The 12,748-nt window shown below is 41.1% G+C and overlaps 1 protein-coding gene across 7 annotated transcripts in view; it reads right to left on the bottom strand.

Annotated features, from left to right (window-relative positions):
- The window catches only part of LOC105475646 (histone deacetylase 9), a 919,991-nt gene extending 910,101 nt beyond the window's left edge, over positions 1 to 9,890 (bottom strand). For 4 of the 7 annotated variants that reach the window (XM_071094020.1, XM_071094022.1, XM_071094021.1 and 1 more), the window contains exons 1-2: positions 8,955 to 9,697; positions 5,527 to 5,820 (exon numbers count right to left, since the gene is read on the bottom strand). The gene's annotated coding sequence lies outside the window, so the exon portion shown is untranslated. Of the gene's footprint in view, positions 1 to 5,526; positions 5,821 to 8,954; positions 9,698 to 9,763 lie in introns of those variants that run through there. The other 3 variants (XM_071094024.1, XM_071094025.1, XM_071094019.1) reach the window with 2 other exon arrangements.
- Between the last annotated feature and the right edge of the window lie 2,858 nt (positions 9,891 to 12,748).

Here is a 12,748-nt window from a genome sequence, read left to right as displayed (position 1 = left end):
CAGCAAGATGTAAAATGTTTTAAGTGGCCAATTAACATTTGCAACTGTGTATTTCAAACTGAGGTCAATGAGCTTGATGTGAAATATTTTTTTTCCATTTTGGGATTTCATTTGGATGATCATCTAAATATATATATTGTATTCTAATCAGTTTCTGAATAAACGTTTAAAAACTACTGCCACCAAATTTTCATCAGGTTGTTTGCACTTGGTGTTTTCAATCATGCATATACTAAGTGGAGATCAAAGAATAGAAAGTTTGCTAAACAAATAAAGTCTGTTTAGAGAAAAGGTAAGGATGAAGTGAGTCTTTACGGAACACATGGTAGCACAGGCAGACAAAAGTACCTGTACTATAGTGGTTACAATCATCATGAGTGTGAAGATAATGCATGCATCCTATCTCTGTGTAGCTTCTACACAATCTGCTCTCCATTCCAGAAATCTTGGAATACAGTTTACACATTTGATTTAGAATTCGATGGCTCCACAATACTAATCACATATTCAAGAGAACAAAAAGATGTTACAGAGGTCTCAGGTGATGTCTCATTACAACTGACTTTGAGGATTATTTGAGGAATTTTGATCATGTGTAAAGTCTGATTACCCTGAGCCATACACAAAGCCTCAAAGTTAATATTGTTTGTTTGGTTTTAATCTACTTATAAAAGGACAATTTCTGTATCTATATTGATATAAAACATAGAAATAGATTAAATAAGAACAGAATCTGAGATTGTATCTTTATACTCTTAAACTAGATACTGGCAATGTAGTTTCAACAATACAGCATCATTTGTCACGGAGTTCATTATTGTTTCTTTTAATTTCATCAATTCTGTTGTTTATATTCAACATTTGTTTGTTGGGTTTGGTTCTATAATTTATGAAATCTATGAGCAAAAGCATTTATATTTTATGTTCCTATTTACTTAAGTAGAATGTTTAATAAAAAATAAACACATTCACACTGTACACACCTGTAGTCTTAGTCAAAACCAGCCCATTCTTCCTGTGGTATTTTATTTGGAGAAGGTGCCCATTAGGAAGCCAAACCTTCTCTGCCCTCTTTTCCATCTAAGTGGTGGGAGACTATGAACCTCTAGCAAGCCACAGGGTAATTGCAGAGACCATAAATACACATGTAAATCATCCTGTGTATTAACTATATTACTATAATTCAAAAATATAAGGATGCTGTTTGGAATAATAAAAATGCAAATTCCTTTAAAAGACTTTCTTAATACAGTAGCCTTTTTATTATGGATTTTCTCAATTAATACTAGAATTTCATTTGTAAGCCTGCAAAAACACAGCCATAACCCTAAACTACTGTAGGAATTCAGAGAGGAATGAGATTCCGTATGCTGCAGTAATCAGAGGAAGCATCACAGAAGAGGTGGGACATACATTGGGCCCAGTGAAAAAGTAGGGCAGAGAAGCACAGCTTCCTAATCCCCAACAGAACCCCAGCAGAATGAAAGTCTGATTTTGGCTATGAGATGATCACTCATAGAAACCTGTGCTACATAGTTCTCTTTCTATTGCAAGACACAGAAATTCAATTTATGGATAATTTATTGCTCACATAACATACCCTCGGAAAAATCAGCTATAGAACCAGACCTAAGAATGACTGGATGCAGGGAATGAAAAACTGAAATGTCCTTATTTCTCTCTCTCTCTCTTTTCCCTCTCTCTCATCTTGACTTTTCTTTACACGTTGATTTACTCTCTCAGGCTGGCTACTCCTTTTTATCTAAAATCAAAGCCACTTGCTAGCTCCAAGTTTAGGATTTAAATCCTTAATGATTTACTGGATGAAAGGCAGGGAGTGGCAACAGTTAAAAATGTAAGGGCCTGGCACGGTGGCTCACATTTGTAATCCTAGTGCTTTGGGAGGCCTAAGCAGGAGGATAGTTTGAGGCCAGGAGTACAAGACCACTCTGGGCAATACAGCAAGACCCCTTCTACAAAAAAAAAAGTGTTTAAAAATAAACAATAAATATCCCTACAAAGGACACAAACTCATCCTTTTTTATGGCTGCATAGTGGACATGGATGCAGCTGGAAACCATCATTCTTAGCAAACTATCACAAGAACAGAAAACCAAACACCGCATGTTCTCACTCACAGGTGGGAACTGAACAATGAGATCACTTGGACTCAGGAAGGGGAACATCACACACCGGGGCCTATCATGGGGAGGGGGGAGGGGGGAGGGATTGCATTGGGAGTTATACCTGATGTAAATGACGAGTTGATGGGTGCAGCACACCAACATGGCACAAGTATACATATGTAACAAACCTGCACGTTATGCACATGTACCCTACAACTTAAAGTATAATAATAATAAATAAATTAAAAATAAAATAAAATAAAATAAACAATAAATAAAAATTAGCCAGGTATGCTGGCATGAGCCTGTAGTCCTAGCTACTTGGGAGGCTGAGACAGAAGGATCACTTGAGCCTAGGAGCTCAAGGTTATACTGAGCTATGATCACACCAGCCTTGGGAGCAGAGCAAAACCCTGCACCAATCAATCAATCAATCAGTCAATGTAATAAAGATAGGCTGGGTCCAGGCTGTGAAAGAACTGGTGTCATGCTAAGAAGTTTGGGCTTTTAAAGTCAAATCTGGCCTAATCTAGCTCAGGAAATCTAAAACCTATATGAAGAAATTAAGTTTATTTAGAGATTTCCTGAGCTACAGTGTGCTCTAGAATAGATTAGTACTGTTGACCCCAGTCAAGCAAGGGCTGGCTCACAATTTCCCTCTTTGAGAACAGTAATATTCTAGAAGGGTGGACACCTGAACCCAGATGGAGCAATAATAAAACTCCCTTTGCCTGGCCACAGTGGAGTAGTCCATAGGTATGCACCTGATCTAACACAATCCAGTCACACCACTTTCTTGAGGTATTCAGTTTTAAATGTTTACATTTTGGTTCAGATACCCAGAGAAATCTTAACGGCTTCCTCATACTGTGCTGGGACGTAGAGTAAAACTCAGTAAAATTAACAGAAAATAGATAAGACTTCCTGGGTACAGTGGAGCAGCAAGGGGATCTGGGCCAATGATTCTGATCAATGGAACCAGATCCATTTAAAGAAGATATTTAAGTACATAAAACAGAAGAAAAAAGTAGAATATCTATGAATAGATTTCAGAGGCACCACAGAGTAGAAAGAGGGACTGAGTAATAGAAGAACAAAGGAAGAATGTCTCAATAGACTTTTCAAGATCAAAACAGTGGCATCTACTGAAAAAGCTATAGAAAGAACCCTGTGGCCAAAGAGGCAATGAGAATTCATAATGTTACTTGATTTAATTTAATAGTAGAAATCTACATATAGGAAAGAAAGGAGACACAGTGCTTTTGATTTTAACCAAAATGATAAGTAGAAATAAAAATGCATAGCCTCTACTCCCTATTCTTACTTTTAGATCTGAGAGAGACCTATAATATGTACTTCCTGCTGAGAAAATAAAAGAAGGCATGGTACAGCGCACTCTCTCAGTCCTCTCTTTAACCCTCATCTTGCAGTATCCAGTTCTCTCAAGGTGAATGATGGAACCCAACAGCAATTGTAGCACTGACATCCACTTCAATGTGAGTAACAGGCTTTCTCCCTGGAAACTTCACTTACTGCTTTTGAGTATGGGATGTGTACTACAAGACTTTAGGCTCTGGAATCAGACCTGGATTCAAAACCTAATGCCACCCCTAGCTGAACAACCCTTGGCAAAGTATTTAGCCTTTCAAAGTCTCCACACACCTGCCAGGGGAGAAGGGAGGCAGAACTAGGGAAATATAAACTAAACTGCCAGAGTTTGAGATACAAAATAGTTAAAATATGTCTGGCAAAGTGCTTAGAGCACAGGGTATGTTCAATAGTCCCCCAACCCCCTACATAGCACCCCATAGTCACTGGGCCACAAATATAGTACAATGGTCCTTTAGCTCTGCTCCTTTCTATAAAATGAGGGTAGACCACACTGCAGGCCTCCAAGTCACAGGGCTGGTTCCCTGCAAGGATTAGTGGAATCAGTCTCTTAAAAGTCTTTCATGCATGGCATATATTTAGGGACTAATTAAGTCAATACCCAGACTAATGTATGTGTAGTGATTCATCTTTCAAAGGTTTTCTACTCCTTTCTTATCACCACCACTCATAAATGAACCCTCATTACCATTATTCTCCTAAATTCCGGAAGAGTTTTCTCTTCCAAGGAGTCACATGACTTCAGCCACTTTCCAATTCAATCCCATCTCTAGAAGGTTATCATGCCTATCCTGGCCAAAAACTCAAACATTTCATTAAGCAATCATTTTTTCTTCTTTCCCTCAGCAGTGGACACCTGTCATTCTTTTTCACAAGGGACAATGGGACCCCATTATTATATGTGAAGAATCCTCTCTTTTATGATATGGAGCCCACATTCCACTGTAGAAGCTATATGCCAACAGCGACAGCAGCACTACCTCACAGGACAAATTCTGCAGAGGGATTTGGAGCCTTGCTTCTACTTGAGTGGCTTCAAAGTCAAGTCTGCGGACTATACCAGAGGTTCTTTTAAAAAAAAAAAAATAGGGTTTTTCTGTACTGCCCAGGCTGGAGCATGGTGGCACAATCATGGCTCACTACAGCCTCAAATTCCCAGACTCGTGATCCTCCCACCTCAGCCTTCCAACTAGCTGGGACTTCAGGCACACACCATCATGTCCAGGTAATTTTTTCTGTGTTTTTTTTTTTTTTTTTTTTTTTGTAGTGACAGGGTTGCGCCATGTTGTCCAGGCTGATCTTGAACTCCTGGACTCAAACGATTCATCCACCTTGGCCTGCCAAAGTGCTGGGATTACCGGCATGAGCCACTGTGCCCACCCCATACCAGAGATTCTATGAGCTAGTCAACGTGGTGGACACATCCTAAGCTGACCTCCAAGGAGTCATGCCCTTGTATAGTCTTATGTCACTCTCTCACTATTATATTATAGTATATAAGACTCTTTCTTATCAGACTGGAGCAAGAGAGATTTCCTTGCCAGCTTTTAAAAAAGTAAGCTGCCATGTTGTAACAGTGCCTATGAGAGGGCCACATGGCAAAGAATAACAGCAGCCTCTAAGAGTTAAGGGTAGCCTCTGGCTGACAGCCAGCAAGAAAATGGAAGCCTCAGTTCTAAAGCCATGATGAGATAAATTCTGCCAAAGAGAAAAAAGCTTGAAAGTGGATCTTTTCCCATTGATCTTCTGTTGAGATTGCAGCCCTAGCCAACACAGGAGATCTCTGGCCAGAGGACCTAGTTAAGCTATGTGTGGACTTCTGAGCAATGAAACTGATATGATAAAGGGGTGTTGTGTTAAGCAGCTAAATTTGTGGAAATGTGTTACACAGCAAGAGAAAACAAGGTTAATATCCTCTAATAAATTTATTTAATGTTTATATTAACTAAAGTTAGTTTCCATGACTTGCTACTGAATACCTTGAGTGACACACAGACTATCCAAATCTTACCCTTCTTTCAGTTCCACTTCAAATTCCACTCATCACTGTTGTACTAGAACTAAACCAGTCCACACCCATCTCCTTCTTATCACAGGTTCTGCAGAGATGTGAAGAAAGTACCATTTCCAGCAACCTCAGCGCTCCTCATGCTCACCAGCAACACGTTATACTCTCTCTGGTGCAGCAAACAATAGATAGTAGTTTTCCTCTCTTTGAAGCTCTAAACAAAATTCATCGTAGTAAACAGGAAACCACATATGAACTTTTTTTCAGTAGTTGATACTTAATGATTTGGATGAGCTCCTATAAACCGTACATTTAGGGAAAGGAAGAGTAAAAATAAATATATTAGCTTAATAGAGAGCTCTTGGTACTGTCTGCTTATTCAAAAATACTTGCATGAGATTACATATTACCATTTTCTACAGAATTACAATGCTTCCTTCTGCAAGCTAGATAATATATTCCACTGTTAACTGTAATGATGCAATATCAGAAGTCTATCACTTTGGCTGTTACAAATCATGTGGGCAATTATCCTAAAAAAAATTCTAGTGGGGTTTGAAGGAGAGGAGATTTGGTGAGATGTAGAAAAACAACAAGTTTCTGTCCATTTTCTTTTTTAAAAAAGTCTGATTTACTCGGATATGAGGTCTACATGGACAGAAATGACTAGATAATTCCATAAACCTTCTGTTCACTTTGATATCTGTAAGTTCGGCCAAAGACACAGAGCTGATGAGAGAAATGGACATCCCGACACCCAGAATATGATCTCTGACCATTACTGGCTGCCTCTGGAGTGGACACTCCATTACTGTCCCCATCAATACTCTCTCTTCCCAAAAATCAGGTTCTGACTTTTCTTGCTAGTGAGGCTAATGATCCTCAAGCTTGACAACTGTACTGATAAACTTCAAGGGCTGCTTTGATCAGTAGAGTGGCAGTAGGTAGTTGATAGGGTGAGGCCAGCAGGGGCAGAGAAATATGTGGACTATGGATTGGCTGCAAGAACAAATATTCTACAGAGGTGTGTGTGCTTGTTTGTTTATTTCAGCAGTAGCTATTAGAGTCATGGTTCTCTCCCATCAACAGGCCAACAGTATGATCCATCCCCTTATGATTATATTGACTGATTTAAAATCTGATCTGCACATATATAAAGATGACCACTTTAAAAATCTGGAAATACATAAATTTATGAAGTTATCATAAGATACAGGAGCAGCTTGCTTTCATCATTAAAATACAGGAAATATAGATGTTACACTTAGCTTCACACTGATTCACTATTGTGTAATGTTGGGTATATCAGTGTACCTGCTGCCTCCTTCCTAAAATGAGAACTATATGTCATCCTACCTATCTCTCAAATGTTTTGAGGAATCACCAAAAAGTGTAAGAATTATAATAACAAACTGGGAAACAATTGTATATATCTGCAGATGCATGCAGTAAAAATTAAGTATGATAACTATTGAAAGCAAAAGGCTTCAAGCAGTAAAAGCCCCCACCAACTTAAACAGTAATACAAATTACATTTTAAAACAAAAAAAACCAATGAAGCAAAAATAAAAAGCCACATTTGGATGTAATAACAAAAAATGTCCATAACTACAATATTTCACTAATGAGAAGGTACAGATGCTACATACAGAAGGATTTTATGATGTCCATATGTTTCTCAAATGACTCTCCTTGTTAGCTAATTCTCCACATCTCTATTTAAGAATAACCTGCACCTTCCCCACTGAGCGTGTACAAATTATAATGTAATATGTTGTAATATTTAAACAAATTCAAAAAAGAAGTAATTCTAATAAAAAGAAAGGAAAGCTACATAAACCTAGATGTAGATATTAATAAAAATCTGAATTCTGGTGTCATTCAAATTAGTTAATTAAATAGGTTTTTATCTGGTCAGCTGGCCTTAACATTCAAAACTCCTAAACCTCAAATAGAGTTCATCCATATCTTAAATATATAATTATTTATATATAGTGGCAATAACTTCATAAAACTCTTTCTACTATAATAACGGTTATAGTTAATTTGGTCACCAATCACAAAAATCTATAACCATGTATAAAATTATCTTTTAATTGCAAAAGAGCCATCATTATTTTTACAGAAGATGGCAGTTTAGTGTGCTAAACACTCTCTAGTCAGAGTGCTGGTCTGACTCTCCAATAAAGACCAGTCCAACAGGCTGAACTGCAGAAGGAAAGAAACAGGAAGATCAAGGTTAAAAAAAAAAAAAAATTCTGTCTCCTACCCATAAACTGGTATTTAATTTAAAACTCTTAACTTCCTTCTGCACAACCTTATGTGCATCTAATCATGTCCATTCTGTAGTAAAGATAATCAATTCACGAGCAGAGCTAAGAAAGCATCTCTCTCCCTCTGGCTGGCAGTTTATGAAAGGTCAGACAGGATTCCCACCTTACATGCCTCTGTTTAATAGCTAAAACATATATGAAAACACTAGCTTTTTCCCACACAGAAAATGGCATATTCTAAGAAAACGCTGCTCTTCTTCAAATGTGCCCCATTCAAACGAAATGGATGAGAACAAATTACAAGCAAGTTTTACAACTGACTAAATTACGTTGTTTCTGAAATACAATATTCTTATTAGCCATTTTAAATATAAATGGTTTCCAGAAGGAACATCAGTAATTTGATGTTTGGGGAATTAAATTAGTCCAAACTGGAACAGTGGTTTAAAAGGATAAGGAGGACTAATTATCTGTGGTAAAAGGCAAATATATTAAACAACAAATTTTCAATCACAATAATTTCCATAATAAATATCAAAAGTACCAAAGAGAAGTTCAAAAGATATCCTTTAAACATGATTTCTAATTTATTAAATGCAACTTATTCTGTGCTGTTGTTAATTACAGGATTAGAAAGATTTCTGGAGCATCGGAAAATAACATCCAGGCCTTTTCAAATGTCAAAAGGTTTTCTTTTGGAAGATTTTAAATTTTTTTTCCTTTAATATGGGTTCTCTATGTATGTACTCCCCTTTTCCAGATTTCAATAGTGCCTGCAAGATTTGAAAACATGACAGCGCTCTGAATACTTGTAATTGCTAAATCTTACTCCTTATGAGAAATCTCAGCACAGCAAGAGTATTTAGTTGTATATGCATTGTTATACCATTTGGGGAGAAAAGAATTAACTCTTCGCTTTCCTTTCGGGTAGAAGTTAAACTTTTTAAGCCTTTCTTACCCCTTTCCCATATTTTACACACACATACACTCCCCACATACATGTAATAATGAATATATGTAGATATCTCATTTCTTACATGATTTCAAAATGCTACAGTTACTTAAAGCTGAAAGTTCCTTTTAGGAGATTACACACACCTCCCTGGAAGAAAAAAACAATTGACAGATCTTCCTGAAATTGGAGCATAGGAGACTTACTAGAGAATTCTCCAAGTCCACATCACGGGAACTACATCCTCAGCTCTCTATCGCAGGCCACCTCTCCTGACAACCGCGCCTCGGATCTGGAGAGAGCTGGGTCCCGCTCTGTCACATCACAGACACACAGGCCTGACACCAGCACCTCTCACTGCGGACAAGTGGGTGACGGCTTCAAAGCCAAACAAACGCAGCCTGCTAGGCGCTCAGGGAACGCCCCCGTCCTCTGCTCCTTTTAGTCCCCGCTGTGACACCCTCGTATGGCATCTAATTAGCCAGTTAACCTTAATAAGCTTACGATTCATCACTCTCCTTCCACTAGCCAAGGAACTGCTTTATCTCCCATCCTCCAGCCTCTTGAACTTTTCTTAAAACCCAGGATTCTGATGTATTGACTTAAAACTGAAGTCCCCCAGGAAACATCAAAGGTACCCCCCAATAAGCGTTGCTCCCCTCAAGCAACACGTTGCCAGTACAAACTTTTCATTCATAGCTCGGCTCCAACATAAACTGGGTGTGTTTGGGGGCGGGAGAGAATCACGCCACCGGCCGCTCCCCTCGGTTTGCCAAATGTCAGGGTCTGTACACAAAGATAACCTAGCACCCAACTTCTGACAAAGGTTCCGTTAAACCCACCGGTCTCCGGGCTGCGAGATGCGAGGCAAGTGGCATCAGAGTCCGGACTGAGATGCTGTTAACCTGCGGAACCCGAGCAGGGAATACCGCGGCGCATCCTGAGGACCGGTGGCCCCCAATTCCCAGGGCTTTCCTCGAGCACCAGCCCGGGACTCGGCCGTGGTGCCACTCACCTCCGCCCGCTGCTGCTGAGGCTGTCGCGCCCTCCTTCGCTCCGCGCCGGCGACCTCCTAACTTCTCCCCCTTCTCCAAACAGCCATCTTTCGAGGAGGAGAAGAGAATGGTGAGGCAGAAGCAAAAGGGGAATGAAAGTTGACTCGGGGACCGCCGCTGCTCCTCCAGCCGAGATTTACCGGCCGCGGCGGGCACTAGAGGAGGAGACCGCGGAGAGAGCGGCGGGCGCGGCGCGGCCGGCTTGGTGCGCGCTGCGCGATGTGCGGGACGCGCCGCCGCCGCCGCCGCGCGGGGGGAGCTCGGGAGGGCGGCAGCGGGCGGCTGCGAGCTGCGAGCTGAGCGGGTGGCGGCGCGCGGAGGATTTGCTAAAAATAGCACTTCTTGGGGAGGGAAGTGGGGGACGGAGGTGGGAGGAGAGGCTCGGCCGGGAGCCCCAGCGCGGCGGGGGTTGGGCGGGGCTGGGTGGGGAAAGGAGGAAGGACCCGCGGCGAGAGCGCGGGCCCAGGCGCTGGAGACCCGCAGGGCGGGCCGGGAGGCGCGGGCCGGAGGGGATTACAGGCGCGGGAACACCTGGGCGCGCGGCCGACGCGCGGGGAAGGGCGCGCGGGAGGCAGGAGGGCAGCAAGGGCAGCGCAGGGTGGAGCGGAAGAGAGCTCTGGGCTGCACTAGCGTTTTTTTCCCCCGCAGGGGAAGGACCAGGGAGCGTAAGGCGACTTGGGGTTTCTGAAGCGAGACATGCCTACGCGAGGAGCGGGGTGTTGGTCAGGCGGCGGCCGTGACAGAGAACGGTGCTGGGGAGAAGCCCGGCCGCTGTCGCGCCCTCCGTGACTCAGGGAGCCCCGGCCGCTCAGGTGCGCGCCGCGCAGCGCCATCCCGCCCCAGCTGAGCGACTTCTTTTTAAGAAGAGGAGGTAGCATTGTGGGGCGGTACCTGGAACATCCCCACAGATGCCTGGAGCTTAAAGAATCATTCAAGGGAATTTTAAGAGAAAAAAAAATGCTACATTTGGGGTTTTTCAAATGGGAAACGTGAGGGAATATGGTGACTGCTGTTGGAAACATGACTTAGGTTTGCCGTGTTTTAAGGCTGAACAGAGAGGACCATTCGCTCTGAAACCAACCCTGAAAGAAGGCAAGCAGAGTTAGAAGGGTCAAGAATTAACGAGGTGATCTCCTTCAGTGGTTAGTATTCTTACCTTGGGGATTTTTTTTTCTGCTATAACTGAAGTCTATACTAGCATCACTAGTAGTTGTGGATTCCTTTATGAAGCGTACAACACTAAAATATTTTTTAAGTGTAATCCTAAACATACTTGGCTAAAGCTAACAGTTGATCACTCAATGAGGCTAATATTTTTGGTGTATGTAATTTGACCGTCAAACGAATTAAAGCTGGTGTCTCTGCTTTTATATTTATGGTTTTCCTCTACGTCAACTAAAACACAGCTAGCTCATAGATGAATTACATGGATGGAAAGAGCAAGAAAGACCTAACCCAGTGCCCTCATTTTCAGAGAAGAGAACTGGGATCCATGGGAGTAGTGTGATTTGCCCAAGGTCTCACAGTGGCAGAGTTCAGATTAAAATTTAGGATTAGGGCCTAGGTCCAGTAGCTCAAGCCTATAATATAACCCCAGTACTTTGGGAAGCCGAGGCTGAAGGATTGCTCGAGCCCAGGAGTTCGAAACCACCCTGGGCAACAAAGTGAAACCCCCATTTCAAACAAACAAACAAAAACCTCAGGAATAAAGCCAGACTACCAATTTCATAATAGCAAGATAACTCGAGAAAAGGAGTGGTATGGTATCTGTACTTTTAAAATAGTTAAGCCTTCTTAGGAGGATAAAAGTGTATGACTGCTAGATTTATCCCTCCCTTTGCCCTGATCAAGAATTCACACTGCAGGAGTGGTCGGCTAGCTTTAAATAAAAATTTAAAAATAAAAAATAATAAAGGTCGTACTCCAAAGACTGTTGGTGCTAGAGCTTCTGCTTAACTTTCTGTCCACACTGAGGATTCTGTTCATTAGCATGATGAATCTTAGTAATGGGTTCTCATTTCATGGATGAAATTGATGGTATTGACTCAAGTAGAGATATTTCTGATTTGTATATATGCCAGATATAACTATTTCATGACCTTTCACCCTTTACCTTTCAAAATGAAGAAATGGTGAAGTGTCCAGCCTTTAAGTTTTTGGAGGTTTTGGGGGTTTTTTTGGTTTTTGGTTTTTGTGGGGATTTTTTGTTTTGTTTTGTTTTGTATTTTGAGACAGGGTCTTGCTCTGTCACCCAGGCTGGAGTGCAGCTGCACCATCAGGGCTCACTCCAGCCTTGACCTGGGCTCAAGTGATCCTCTAGCCTCCCAAGTAGTATCTGGGACTAACTTTTTTAGAGATGAGGCCTTACTCATCTGGCTCACCTGGCTGAGGTAATGTTGATCAGGTTTCTCCACTGTAAATTTACTCTTTTTTTCCCCTTTACATACTATATTCTCTGAGAGGAAGTCATTATGTGCAGCCCACACTTAAGAATTAGAGCTATGGCCTCTTCTTTTAGGGCAGAGTATAGTGCCTAGGCTGATTTTTTTTTTTTTTAATGATTCTGTTTGCCTACAATTGACTCTAAAGGAACTCTCTCTGTTGTCTCTCAAGAAACCTTTCATGTAAAGTATGGTTGAAGCACATAAAAGGAAATGTCCCTGGGATTTCACTGGGCATCTAAAACAGATTTTGTGTAATAAAGATGTATATGGCAAAATTTGAATTGAAACTTACTTTCACCTTTTAGGGTGGTGATACCATGCATAGTTAACCTTCACTTAAGTCTAATTATTTAAGTATCCCATGTGCAGGTCATTTCACAAATGGGAGCAGTCCTCCTCATCATTCTGCTAGATATTTGAATGCTGAGTTTGAGTAAGACACATGCTGGGTGCTACTAGAGACTCAAATATTTTAAATTATGACTTACTTGAAAAGATAAT

The sequence above is a fragment of the Macaca nemestrina genome, chromosome 4, assembly GCF_043159975.1.
Source record: "Macaca nemestrina isolate mMacNem1 chromosome 4, mMacNem.hap1, whole genome shotgun sequence".
NCBI classification, from domain to species: domain Eukaryota; kingdom Metazoa; phylum Chordata; class Mammalia; order Primates; family Cercopithecidae; genus Macaca; species Macaca nemestrina.
This window is presented reverse-complemented; position numbering and strand designations above follow the sequence as displayed.